Source organism: Drosophila rhopaloa, unplaced genomic scaffold, assembly GCF_018152115.1.
Source record: "Drosophila rhopaloa isolate 14029-0021.01 unplaced genomic scaffold, ASM1815211v1 contig_163, whole genome shotgun sequence".
Classification (NCBI taxonomy): domain Eukaryota; kingdom Metazoa; phylum Arthropoda; class Insecta; order Diptera; family Drosophilidae; genus Drosophila; species Drosophila rhopaloa.
Genome location: NW_025335043.1, coordinates 491,271 through 505,176, shown reverse-complemented (window position 1 = coordinate 505,176; position 13,906 = coordinate 491,271). Strand labels below are relative to the sequence as shown.

The window sequence follows — 13,906 nt, the reverse complement described above, 5'->3', positions numbered from 1 at the left end:
CAAAGTCCTTTATTTGCAGGGCATACAAAATAAAAGGTTTATTTAACGATTTGAACGGGTTGAAACATTATTTGGTAAGAAGTTAGCTGAATTTCTTGAGAAAAATGTTAATACAAAGGTCAATAATTAAAATAAAACCATTCACTGTATTATTTTTCTAACTGACTACAAATTCGGTTAAGATTTCCATACACATAATATTATGCTTGATCTTAAAACAGAACTAGTTTTTCTAATTATGATATGTTAAATGAAACTTTCCAACAATGACTTCAAATATTTATGGAGGATCGGTAACAATGCTTTATATAAACCTTAAATCTTAAATCAATTTCCGAGTTGGTGATAATTTGTTTTGAAAGTTATTGTTTAATCTTAAAATCGCTGTAGTTATTGCACATTTTCATTTTATAAATAACTAATGATGCACTAACTTAGCTACCCATAATTGAAATTTCAGACAGGTAGCCCAGAACCTGTCTGAAATTCAAAGATGGGTAAAATTTTCGAAACAAAAAAAAAATAAAAGAAAATTAATTCACAATTTGTTCATATTTCATATTAAAATCACTAATATAAGTACTGGCGCCCTTTCTGAACTCTTAAACATCGTGTCAGACATTCCCAATTATTACTTGATAAGGTGTTTTTTATAAGGCACAATAATCGTTAAATGCTTTAGACATTTCAGAACTTTGTGCTTTCACAATTATCTGTGAAATCTCTCTACATTTTAATTGTTATTTAAACGTTTGAAAGGTGTCATTGAATGACTTGGGATTTTATTACAAAAATAAAAATATAGTTCACCCAAATTTCGTGATAATGTTAATTGCGATAATTTGTTATCAACATAGTCAAAGTAAAATGAAGACTGTTGCCAAGAAACATTGATTTAAGATTATATTTTAATTTTTCATTACACGATCATCATATATTCACATTATGCTTTTATTTGAATGGGTAAACCTTGGAATATTTTGAAAGCAATTGAAATTTTATAGTAATTTCGTTGAACGTCTTGATTGTGTTCTTGAACTGGTCAAGACCCAAATAAGTATTGTTGAGAGAGCATTCCATATTTGTTTGGCCTGTGCCTCCTCTAGTCCCCTAATCGTTCTTGTTTATTATTGTTGACCATGCGCTTTTTGTTCCTTTTTCTCGTCTGGTCTTTTATTTTCTTCTCGCTCTGTGTGTTTTTCGTTCATGGTCACAGAATTTATTGGTCAACATTTTATCTTGGCCCCGGCACCCACGTCGACTCCTTTCCCAGCTTGCAACTTGTTTGCTTCTCGTTCCACCTATTTTTCGTCTTTTCTTGGCCATTCTCTCGCCGGCCGCCCACATGGAAATTTGACGCTTCAACACGTTCAGATTTTTCCCCAAAATAAAATATACGGAAAAACTCGAGAGCGCAGCGCTCAAAACAAATATTTTCAAGATAAGTTATGGGTTCCGTTCTCCAGCTATGAAAAGTTTAATGGGAAATATCTTAATTTTTATAAACTTGGCGGCGCACATAAATTATCGGTGCGGAATTCTTCTCGCGGCTTTCATGGTTTTTCGTTTTTTTTTCCCCGGTGGCTTATTGTTTGTCTTGCGCATACTTTTCGTGACTTTCCGCTTTTGTTTATCTTGAGGCAATGTTTATCTTGATGCCTCTCAGATATTTTCGGGTGCAGCCCCGCCCCTTCCTTTCCACTTTGGGTCTATAGAGCATATAGCATATAGCCACATCCAGCAAATTGGCAATTGCAGCTGCTGGTGCATAACTCAGCAGGCCCATCAGGCATTAACCCTTTGTTGCCCACATGATAAACGATAGCTTGTTAATAAATCACAAGCCAAACGTGTGTGAGCTTCTGTGCAGGTCCTGGGCTCATATGTATGTCCTGGGTGGTCAGGACATGCAGAAAAAGTAGTAACAAGGTTGTATGGTTACTTGTATTCACTGGAACAAAATGTAGATGAACATATAGATTGGGATATTTGATATCTCCATTTTTCCCTACGAGGTTTTTATTTGGAATAATGATTTTATTTTTATAATAATGTTTCCAATGAAACAGAAAATGAGGTGCACAATATTTTAAACTCTTTTAAAGCCTTTAAAAGTAAAAAAAAAAATATAACATGTGGCAATTTTCACTTGATGTACAAATAATAATTTCAAATAAATAAATTTGACATTGAACTGCAGCTTTGAATTATTAAATAACTAATTCAAAATTGAAAACTTTTTAGGATTTATCGTTTTATTTATTAGATTTGCATTTAAATTAAAAATGTATTGTTTGGTATTAAAAAATAAATACTCATAATATCCTAACACATGTAATGTATTTTAATATGCTTTGCATTATAATAAACATTTTTGGTACCTATCAATGTCATCATGAAACTATAGAATAATAATAATTTTAAAACATCTCAAACATCACTTCTTTCTGTGTGCTCCTGTGCAGCATCCCCTGGTTGTATGCAACATGATTGGCTCTGCTCTCAGCACGGGATACTCGTATTTCATATGCCTTTGGTAGATTTATGAAGTGCCGGACTGAGTCCCGGGCCGAGTCCTTAGCTGAGTCCTTTGCCTCGGCTGCCTTTGGCATTCTAATAATTTTTTATTGTTGTCGTTTAAGTGGCCCTTTGTACAGCTGGCAACATATTGTGTGCTTGCTGCAACATCGTCCTGCCACTTGATAGCAGTAGGTGCTTTTCATCGGCCCATCCTTCATCCTTTTTGTTTGATTTCGACTTTTGCCATAAAACCAGTTGTCCAATTCTGCATTCTTGGCCTGCAACTCGAGTGCTTCGAGTGACTCTCTGATAGAATACGTTTATAATTAGACGTTTTGATTAGTTGATTTTTGAATGAGAAACCGGAAGAACAGCTTTTGGGGCAAAGCCTTGACGAGCGAGTGATTATTATCAATAATTTTAGTTAATTAAACTCGAGTGAGGAATTTATCTGGCACTTGAGTTTCCTTTAAATATAAACTTGGTGCTGTTAGCTGTGTAGAGATGCGTACATCTGTCTTCACATAAATGCTTTATCTCTAATTATTTTCGACACCTTAAAAGGTATTTAATTTTTATACCCTTTTTTAATTTAAAAGTGTGCAACGCAGTGAAGGAGACATCTCCGACCCTATAAAGTATATATATTCTTGATCAGGATCACCTCCTGAGTTGATATAGCCATGTCCGTCTGTCCGTCTGTCCGTCTGTCCGTCTGTCTGACCGTCTGTCCGTCTGTCCGTCTGTCCGTCTGTCTGTTTCTACGCAAACTAGTCTCTCAGTTTTAAAGCTATCGAGTTGAAACTTTGCACAAACCCTTCTTTCCTTTGCACGCAGTATATAGTCGGAACGAGCCGGGATCGGCCGACTATATCCTATAGCTGCCATATAACTGAATGATCGGAAATGCCATAACTTTGGTGTTTGTAAAGTTAGGAAGTTGAAACTTTCTATGGGTTTTATATTTGGCCAATCAATTCGACCTACCAAATTTCAAAGGGATCGGCCGACTATATCCTATAGCTGCCATATAACTGATTTATCGGAAATGCCATAACTTTGGTGTTTGTGAAGTTAGGAAGTTGGGATTTTCTATGGGTTTTATATTTGACCAATCAATTCGTTATCAGCTTGTTAGAAAAAAAAACAGATGTCTTAGGACCCGTCAATAACACAAAAATAATTCATGGAATTGGATTTTTATCAACACGATCTATTTTTTTGGCAATTTTGGTTTGCTCAAGAAACTGGATTCCACTTAACAAAAACCAGACCGAAAATTGTTATTTTGACTTTTATGTATAAAAACCTACTAATAAGAACTTTAATCGAATTTATATTACCTTTAAATATTTATGGATAGTGCAAAAGAAAAACTTGAATTTTTTTTTTAAATGTTTGAGTAAGTAACCTAATAAAATTGTGTATAACATTTTTTTATGACAGAAATTGGAATTTTAAAAAGAATGTTATCAGTTTGTTAGAAAAAAACAGATGTCTTAGGACCCGTCAATAACACAAAAATAATTCATGGAATTGGATTTTTATCAACACGATCTATTTTTTTGGCAATTTTGGTTTGCTCAAGAAACTGGATTCCACTTAACAAAAACCAGACCGAAAATTGTTATTTTGACTTTTATGTATAAAAACCTACTACCTATTTTTTTTTAATGTAAAACCGTTTTTAAATAAAAATCACGGTAGTCCTTTAGCAATATAAGTGCCAATAACTATTAAATTTGTAGCCTGGAAAAAAAGCACAAAGAAAAACTTGAATTTTTTTTTTAAATGTTAAATGAGTAAGTAACCTAATAAAATTGTGTATAACATTTTTTTATGACAGAAATTGGAATTTTAAAAAGAATGTTATCAGTTTGTTAGAAAAAAAACAGATGTCTTAGGACCCGTCAATAACACAAAAATAATTCATGGAATTGGATTTTTATCAACACGATCTATTTTTTTGGCAATTTTGGTTTGCTCAAGAAACTGGATTCCACTTAACAAAAACCAGACCGAAAATTGTTATTTTGACTTTTATGTATAAAAACCTACTACCTATTTTGTTTTAAATGTAAAACCGTTTTTAAATAAAAATCACGGTAGTCCTTTAGCAATATAAGTGCCAATAACTATTAAATTTGTAGCCTGGAAAAAAGCACTTTGTAATGGTAGTCTTATCATTAAAATTAAACCATTTTTTATATTTGCAGAGGGTATTATAATTTTGGTCAAAAGTGTGCAACGCAGTGAAGGAGACATCTCCGACCCTATAAAGTATATATATTCTTGATCAGGATCACCTCCTGAGTTGATATAGCCATGTCCGTCTGTCCGTCTGTCTGTCCGTCTGTCTGTTTCTACGCAAACTAGTCTCTCAGTTTTAAAGCTATCGAGTTGAAACTTTGCACACACCCTTCTTTCCTTTGCACGCAGTATATATGTCGGAACGGCCGGGATCGGCCGACTATATCCTATAGCTGCCATATAACTGATTTATCGGAAATGCCATAACTTTGGTGTCTGTGAAGTTGGGAAGTTGGGATTTTCTATAGGTTTTATATTTGACCAATCAATTCGTTATCAGCTTGTTAGAAAAAAAACAGATGTCTTAGGACCCGTCAATAACACAAAAATAATTCATGGAATTGGATTTTTATCAACACGATCTATTTTTTTTGGCAATTTTGGTTTGCTCAAGAAACTGGATTCCACTTAACAAAAACCAGACCGAAAATTGTTATTTTGACTTTTATGTATAAAAACCTACTACCTATTTTGTTTTAAATGTAAAACCGTTTTTAAATAAAAATCACGGTAGTCCTTTAGCAATATAAGTGCCAATAACTATTAAATTTGTAGCCTGGAAAAAAAGCACTTTGTAATGGTAGTCTTATCATTAAAATTAAACCATTTTTTTATATTTGCAGAGGGTATTATAATTTTGGTCAAAAGTGTGCAACGCAGTGAAGGAGACATCTCCGACCCTATAAAGTATATATATTCTTGATCAGGATCACCTCCTGAGTTGATATAGCCATGTCCGTCTGTCCGTCTGTCTGTCCGTCTGTCTGTTTCTACGCAAACTAGTCTCTCAGTTTTAAAGCTATCGAGTTGAAACTTTGCACACACCCTTCTTTCCTTTGCACGCAGTATATATGTCGGAACGGCCGGGATCGGCCGACTATATCCTATAGCTGCCATATAACTGATTTATCGGAAATGCCATAACTTTGGTGTTTGTGAAGTTAGGAAGTTGGGATTTTCTATGGGTTTTATATTTGACCAATCAATTCGTTATCAGCTTGTTAGAAAAAAAAAACAGATGTCTTAGGACCCGTCAATAACACAAAAATAATTCATGGAATTGGATTTTTATCAACACGATCTATTTTTTTGGCAATTTTGGTTTGCTCAAGAAACTGGATTCCACTTAACAAAAACCAGACCGAAAATTGTTATTTTGACTTTTATGTATAAAAACCTACTAATAAGAACTTTAATCGAATTTATATTACCTTTAAATATTTATGGATAGTGCAAAAGAAAAACTTGAATTTTTTTTTAAATGTTTGAGTAAGTAACCTAATAAAATTGTGTATAACATTTTTTTTATGACAGAAATTGGAATTTTAAAAAGAATGTTATCAGTTTGTTAGAAAAAAACAGATGTCTTAGGACCCGTCAATAACACAAAAATAATTCATGGAATTGGATTTTTATCAACACGATCTATTTTTTTGGCAATTTTGGTTTGCTCAAGAAACTGGATTCCACTTAACAAAAACCAGACCGAAAATTGTTATTTTGACTTTTTATGTATTAAAACCTACTACCTATTTTTTTTAATGTAAAACCGTTTTTAAATAAAAATCACGGTAGTCCTTTAGCAATATAAGTGCCAATAACTATTAAATTTGTAGCCTGGAAAAAAAGCACAAAGAAAAACTTGAATTTTTTTTTAAATGTTAAATGAGTAAGTAACCTAATAAAATTGTGTATAACATTTTTTTATGACAGAAATTGGAATTTTAAAAAGAATGTTATCAGTTTGTTAGAAAAAAAACAGATGTCTTAGGACCCGTCAATAACACAAAAAATAATTCATGGAATTGGATTTTTTATCAACACGATCTATTTTTTTGGCAATTTTGGTTTGCTCAAGAAACTGGATTCCACTTAACAAAAACCAGACCGAAAATTGTTATTTTGACTTTTATGTATAAAAACCTACTACCTATTTTGTTTTAAATGTAAAACCGTTTTTAAATAAAAATCACGGTAGTCCTTTAGCAATATAAGTGCCAATAACTATTAAATTTGTAGCCTGGAAAAAAAGCATTTTGTAATGGTAGTCTTATCATTAAAATTAAACCATTTTTTTATATTTGCAGAGGGTATTATAATTTTGGTCAAAAGTGTGCAACGCAGTGAAGGAGACATCTCCGACCCTATAAAGTATATATATTCTTGATCAGGATCACCTCCTGAGTTGATATAGCCATGTCCGTCTGTCCGTCTGTCTGTCCGTCTGTCTGTTTCTACGCAAACTAGTCTCTCAGTTTTAAAGCTATCGAGTTGAAACTTTGCACACACCCTTCTTTCCTTTGCACGCAGTATATATGTCGGAACGGCCGGGATCGGCCGACTATATCCTATAGCTGCCATATAACTGATTTATCGAAAATGCCATAACTTTGGTGTCTGTGAAGTTGGGAAGTTGGGATTTTCTATAGGTTTTATATTTGACCAATCAATTCGTTATCAGCTTGTTAGAAAAAAACAGATGTCTTAGGACCCGTCAATAACACAAAAATAATTCATGGAATTGGATTTTTATCAACACGATCTATTTTTTTTGGCAATTTTGGTTTGCTCAAGAAACTGGATTCCACTTAACAAAAACCAGACCGAAAATTGTTATTTTGACTTTTATGTATAAAAACCTACTACCTATTTTGTTTTAAATGTAAAACCGTTTTTAAATAAAAATCACGGTAGTCCTTTAGCAATATAAGTGCCAATAACTATTAAATTTGTAGCCTGGAAAAAAAGCACTTTGTAATGGTAGTCTTATCATTAAAATTAAACCATTTTTTTATATTTGCAGAGGGTATTATAATTTTGGTCAAAAGTGTGCAACGCAGTGAAGGAGACATCTCCGACCCTATAAAGTATATATATTCTTGATCAGGATCACCTCCTGAGTTGATATAGCCATGTCCGTCTGTCCGTCTGTCCGTCTGTCTGTCCGTCTGTCTGTTTCTACGCAAACTAGTCTCTCAGTTTTAAAGCTATCGAGTTGAAACTTTGCACACACCCTTCTTTCCTTTGCACGCAGTATATATGTCGGAACGGCCGGGATCGGCCGACTATATCCTATAGCTGCCATATAACTGAATGATCGGAAATGCCATAACTTTGGTGTTTGTAAAGTTAGGAAGTTGAAATTTTCTATGGGTTTTATATTTGGCCAATCAATTCGACCTACCAAATTTCAAAGGGATCGGCCGACTATATCCTATAGCTGCCATATAACTGATTTATCGGAAATGCCATAACTTTGGTGTTTGTGAAGTTAGGAAGTTGGGATTTTCTATGGGTTTTATATTTGGCCAATCAATTCGACCTACCAAATTTCAAAGGGATCGGCCGACTATATCCTATAGCTGCCATATAACTGAACGATTGGAAATGCCATAACTTTGGTGTTTTTAAAGTTAGGAAGTTGGGATTTTTTATGAGTATTAAGAATGCATCTTATGAATAATTTTGGAGAATATAATTTACAGAGTATTCTGCAAGGGTATATCAACTTCGGCTCCGCCCGAAGTTAGCTTTCCTTTCTTGTTTTTTTCAAATTAGGTAAATCGTACAATAGACATTTATATCCATATGTATTATTCCATTTAAAATCTAAGCTACATTTTGGATTCCAAAACAAGACAAATGAGTCATTTACCAATTTGGTAATAAAAAATGATTAAATCTGGAAAATGAAACAGACAATTGGATTTACTCAGTGAGGGATGGGATCTCCAAATTTGTTTAGTTTTGGAATCCAAAACATAGTTCAGATTTTAAATGGAGGTCTTCACATGGATGAAGAACTGTAAGTACTGGTATTGGACGAGCTATTTTTTTTAATTCTACGGCTCGTTTCACTCACGAGTAAAGCCGATCTAGGACTTAATCTGGCCCATTCTTTACGGCAATCTATTATGTCTAAATTTCAGCTCACGCCTTTCTGCTGCTTACGCCCGTCTGACAAATCTCATTTGATGCGGCTTAGGATGAGATGATGCATTGAGTGTCCCAGTTTCCTCCGGCTGGCAGCCATTCATGCGCCCCCGTTCATATTTCTTTCATGCTCGCCCAGCATTCAGAGTCAGATGGATGCTCAGTGCATTCGGCTTAGCCATTATTCCGAGCCCGCTGACAATCAAAGAGCCCCAAAGAGCTCGCCCAGAAAAAGCCGGGCCAAGTGGGGATCTTGGGGCGGGGAAAATATGGCTCAGATGAAAATGAAGGGGCTTCTTAATAAATGATTTGCTGCATGGTCTGTGGGAGTCCTTGTTTTTCTGCTTTTGTTTTTTCTTATTATTATGATTTGCCGCTGGGACGAAAGCGAAATGCGAAATAAGCCGCCTGAAAAGGTCGAGAGTCCGTTTGGTAACCGAATTTGCATACGCGTCGAGTTGCCAGGGTCCCCAACATATATACGAAAGGATTATGTGCATGCTTCTATTCGAGTACATGGGTCGTATGTATTTCTAAGCCCGCATTCGGATTGATTTCACATCGAACTCGCTGCCTGCTTAGCTGGTGATATTTTTCTTTTTGTGGCCCCTACTAATTAGCAGGTTCTGCTCCGCGAGATTTGTCCGGATTCGCTTTTGGATTGGTTTGGTGTGCCCAACTGTGTTAATGACTATGCTAATAATTGCCTTTGTTTGTTGTTATTGCCGTGGATGCCACATCTATGCAGCTGCCGCCGTCGGTCCGCTCTTAGTTGCAGGATTACCAATAAAAACTGCCAAAGGGCAATGCGGTTCTATTTATGAAAAGCGTTTGGCCTCTGCTATTCACCATGGATTTCCCAGAATTTTCGGTGACTGGTAAACCTGCGAGATTTTTATTATTTGTATTTTTAGGATTTTGGTCATGGCTTTTATTGATTCGTTTGAAATGTAATAATTGCCGGTGGAAAACGATCTAGATATTGCGAGATTGGATTTTTACGATTTTGCTAATAACATTTATTATTAAAATTTATAATTTATAGTGTGAATTTAATAACAGAATTGCCCTTAAGAGCATACATATATGTGCTGTCGATTGTTATTATACAAATTTGACGAAATAAATTGTTTATGATGTTTTTTTTTATTTTTCTTTATTTAATATTTATTTTGAATAGATTTATTTTTGGAATGAGCGTAGTTTTTGTGTATGAAGTTTCAAATGAACTGCCTTTACAATGTTTTAAATCATAATTTTTTAATAACTATAATATTTTATCTCATTCAGACTTATATTGTGTTATTTACTCCCTTTATAATGTGTTTGAATCATATTAATTTAAATTAATTATAGTTGCCTTGCACATTTTTCAATAATTATAATCTTTTATCTGATTCAGACTTCATTTATTTTTTCACTACTCGTTTTTATTTCGTTATGGAAGGTAATAAAACCCATTACCATTTTTTTCTTTTTCTGATTGAAACCCTATGAACTTCCTTTCCTTATTATCCCATTTCCCCCATGATTTTTCCAGAATTCTCTTTATAAACTAATACATTTTCTGTGCAACTATAGCAGCCTCATTTGCTGAAGCTCAGTTGTAAGCAGCTTTGCGGCTATCATTTGTTTTTTTTAAACCCTATTTTCTGCAGTAAATGTTTCTGTCAGTAAGGTTTTCTGGTACTTGGGGCAGCTGGTGGTGAAGTTTGGTGGGAAACCCTCTTTACTTATTGTTCTCCATTAGGTAGAGCTTTTCACCAGCTACTCCCTTTTCCCTTTATCTCTAACTCAGTGGTTCTCTCTGTTTGTATTTTAAAATTTTAAACGTTGCAAATGTTTTGCAACATTTCGTCGGCTTTACCAGCTGTGCTACTAGTATTCCACTTTTTTTATATAGGTTGCAATTGCAGTTTGTAACTGTTGTTGTCGTTATTTGGCCAACACACGCTCGGAATTCCACTTACACACACTCGCAACGCAGCTGGCCACACAATGCGGCTGCTTTTGCCCATTTTTCGCACACATTTTTCAAACTTGAAGGCTTTTCTCGCGCTGCGCTTTTCCGTTTTTGCTTGGCGGTGCCCTTTTTTTTTGGTTCTACCCCCTCCCCGCCGCAAAGTATGATGAGCATGTGCCTTTGTGTTGTTGTTAAACAAAAATTTGTATACCGCGTTAAGACCACCAAAAAGGAATAAAATAAAAACACAAGAAATTAGGATATTCGTTTAGGGGTCCAGAAATACACTTGAAGACAGTAAATATTATTTCAAAAAAATTAAAAATAAATTTTTATCATGTGTAAAAACTTCAAAAAAAAAAAAAACAAAACCATGAATTTGTAGGTGACTTATAAAACGAATAAACCACTAAAATAAATTTAAAAAAAAGCACTTTCTTTTGTAATGTATTCTAAAAGTCGTATCACAACTTTAAAATGAAAATTACATAACTTTATTCTTTTTCAAAGGGGCTAAAAATACAATTTCTTTCTGTGTATTACCAACTCGTAAGCAAAAAATATAACATCCTCCTCCTCCTGAGTAAAAAATATAAATTTAAGCAACGCAAGCTGTAAAGCCCGGCATTTTGTTTATAGGGGCGTGGCATCCAAAGTTTATCCCGTATACCGCTTCTGAATGCTGCGGGCGCTGCTTCTTGCCCATTTATTATTTCTTTTATTTTTGCATATTTTTTATGTTTATGCGTTGTTCTTGGACGGCACACACGCACGCATGGTTTCTGCTGATTGCTTTGTTCCGGCGCTTAAGCGCTATATATACCCAACCCCCGAAATCCCCGTATCACTTTGTAATGCTTTTTACGAGGCATTATGCCGAACAACCATATTTGTATGCCCAGCATGCAATTTACCATTTATTTTTAAATGTTTGTGTAATGCTTATGACAGTTATTTAACTTATCAAATTAGTGCACAGTTTAGTATTCACGGGCTGTCAAACTATGAGAGTTAGCCATGTGAAATTGAAAAATGGCAAATAACTGGATCAAAGGGCCAAAAGAAATCAAGTTACAGCATTACAAAATTACATTTTAATTGCATGTTGGTTTTGGTGTTCCCTGCAATGTTGTGCTGTGTTTGAAGAGACGTAAAATGTGGGGTTTTTTGAGGAGGTAAAAGGGTGTTACGCTCTAACATTTTCGCGCATTTAGCTGTCGTCGACGTCCCGTCCAGTTGGCAAGTTTTTGTTTTGTATACCTTTGACAGAACGGAAAATGAAACGTTTCCAAAAGCCACGACGCTGCCAGGATAAAGGATAAAGTGTGCGTGACATGTCCACGTCCGCCGCCCAACGTCCCCCTGCCAAAACCCTTTCTATATCCTCCATACATATATATAGTCCCTCTATATTCCCCGCCTTTGTGTCCACAGCACTGTTCATTTATGTGACGCCGTTTTTAGTTGCTAAAACTTTGCTCTAAGCTGCCGTTTTTGTGTGAATTGATGGGCTGGTGTGGAAACGGGGGTTGGGTGGATAAATAGGGACCATGGATTAGATTGTGTACGGAGGACGGGGAGTTTCGGGTGGGCGGCAAGGCAATCGAAATGGATGGCATAAAGTCAATTTGTAAAATGGTGCGCCGGTTTGGTTGGTCATCAATGGACTGGAAAGCTCGTGCCGGATATCGACAGAAAGAGATATTAGTTTATCTGCCGGATTGCCGGGACAGATTTATCCCGGGCATTTTTTGGTAGTCAAAAAGTGGATATACCGTAGTTCGATTAAAGTGATTACAAATTTTAAATTGGTCTGCAAATAAAATTGTATTTAAAAAATTCTAATACAAATGGAATAAGACTGATAAATAACTTTTTTGGAAATTTTAAAAGATTTGGATTATAGGGAATGGATAGTATTCTTCAGGAAAGGATTTTTGTATATATTGTTTTTGTATTTGTAATGAGTATTTGCCAATATCTGTTAAGAAATTCAAATTAAGTGTAATTTTACTTAGGGTGTAATTATTTTAAATATATAATTTTTGGGTAAAATCTTAAAAACAAAGATTTTCTTAGAATTATATTTTCAAAACCATCTTCAAAATATTTATTACTTTAGTTTTAATAAAACTGCTAAACAACCCATTTTCCATTTAAAGATCTAATCTTAAACTAACTAATTAAATTCTGTGAAATGCCCCAACTACGATTTCAATTGGTTTACCGCACAGCTTCTAAATTAATGCAATTCACTTAGACCTCCTTTGTTGTAAAAGTATTCTGTTCTATTTTAGTTCAAGTCTCTTCCCTCCACTCATTTGTGTACTCATTACTGTTCGTTAATTGCATATTTGAAATGCCCAAAAGATCACAATCATTTAGCCATACACGTGCCTCAATTACAAATTCCCCAAGGTGCCACCCCGCCCCTTCGTCCTTCTCTTTCCTGCACAATCACATTACACCCACACATTCTTACATAGATCCCGTGTTGACCTGCTCCTATGTATGGCTGCTGGTTCAATTGGTTCGTTCCTTTTTAAAACGCATTGACTCGTTTTAAGTGTAATAGAGTTGCCTGCCAGACACAGATACAGGCACAGATAGAGGCTCAGATACTCACGCACACAGCCGCACTGTTGGCCCATGCAAATGGTAGAAGTAAAAACCTATAGCAATCATCGGAAAGCCAAAAGCAACTACAGGTTAACTTCTCTAAGCTAAACTACTTTTTAAAAATTTTCGACCTGCTGAAAAACTTAAAAATACCCTAGGAAGATTTATCTTAAACAAGCTTCAATATATAAATGTATATTAGAACAAAGAGATGATATATTATAGAATATACAACATGCCACTTTGTCGCAATAGTACCAATTTTAAAGATACAAGAATATTTATCACTCTAAAAATAATCGTATATTTATTTTTTTATATATAAAAAACCAATAAAAAAAACTTAAAAATCGTTCTCGCCGCCCATTTTCGATTTAATTTAGCCAAGTTTGACTGCCCAACAAAGGCAGCCCAAACAAACCTTGCACCCGAAAATTTACAACAATAAAAAGCGTTTTAACACACACAAAGCGCTTGAACCCTGGCAAAACTGCAATGCGACAAGAGCTGAGCTGCAGTTGAACAAGGAGTGAAAGGGAAGGAGAGATGGAAGCTTAAAAC

The 13,906-nt window shown here is 34.8% G+C and overlaps 1 protein-coding gene across 1 annotated transcript in view; it reads left to right on the top strand.

Moving 5' to 3' along the window:
- Window positions 1-13,906, top strand: part of LOC108054026 (bifunctional heparan sulfate N-deacetylase/N-sulfotransferase) — a 68,443-nt gene that overhangs the window by 1,237 nt on the left and 53,300 nt on the right. The window lies entirely within an intron of this gene.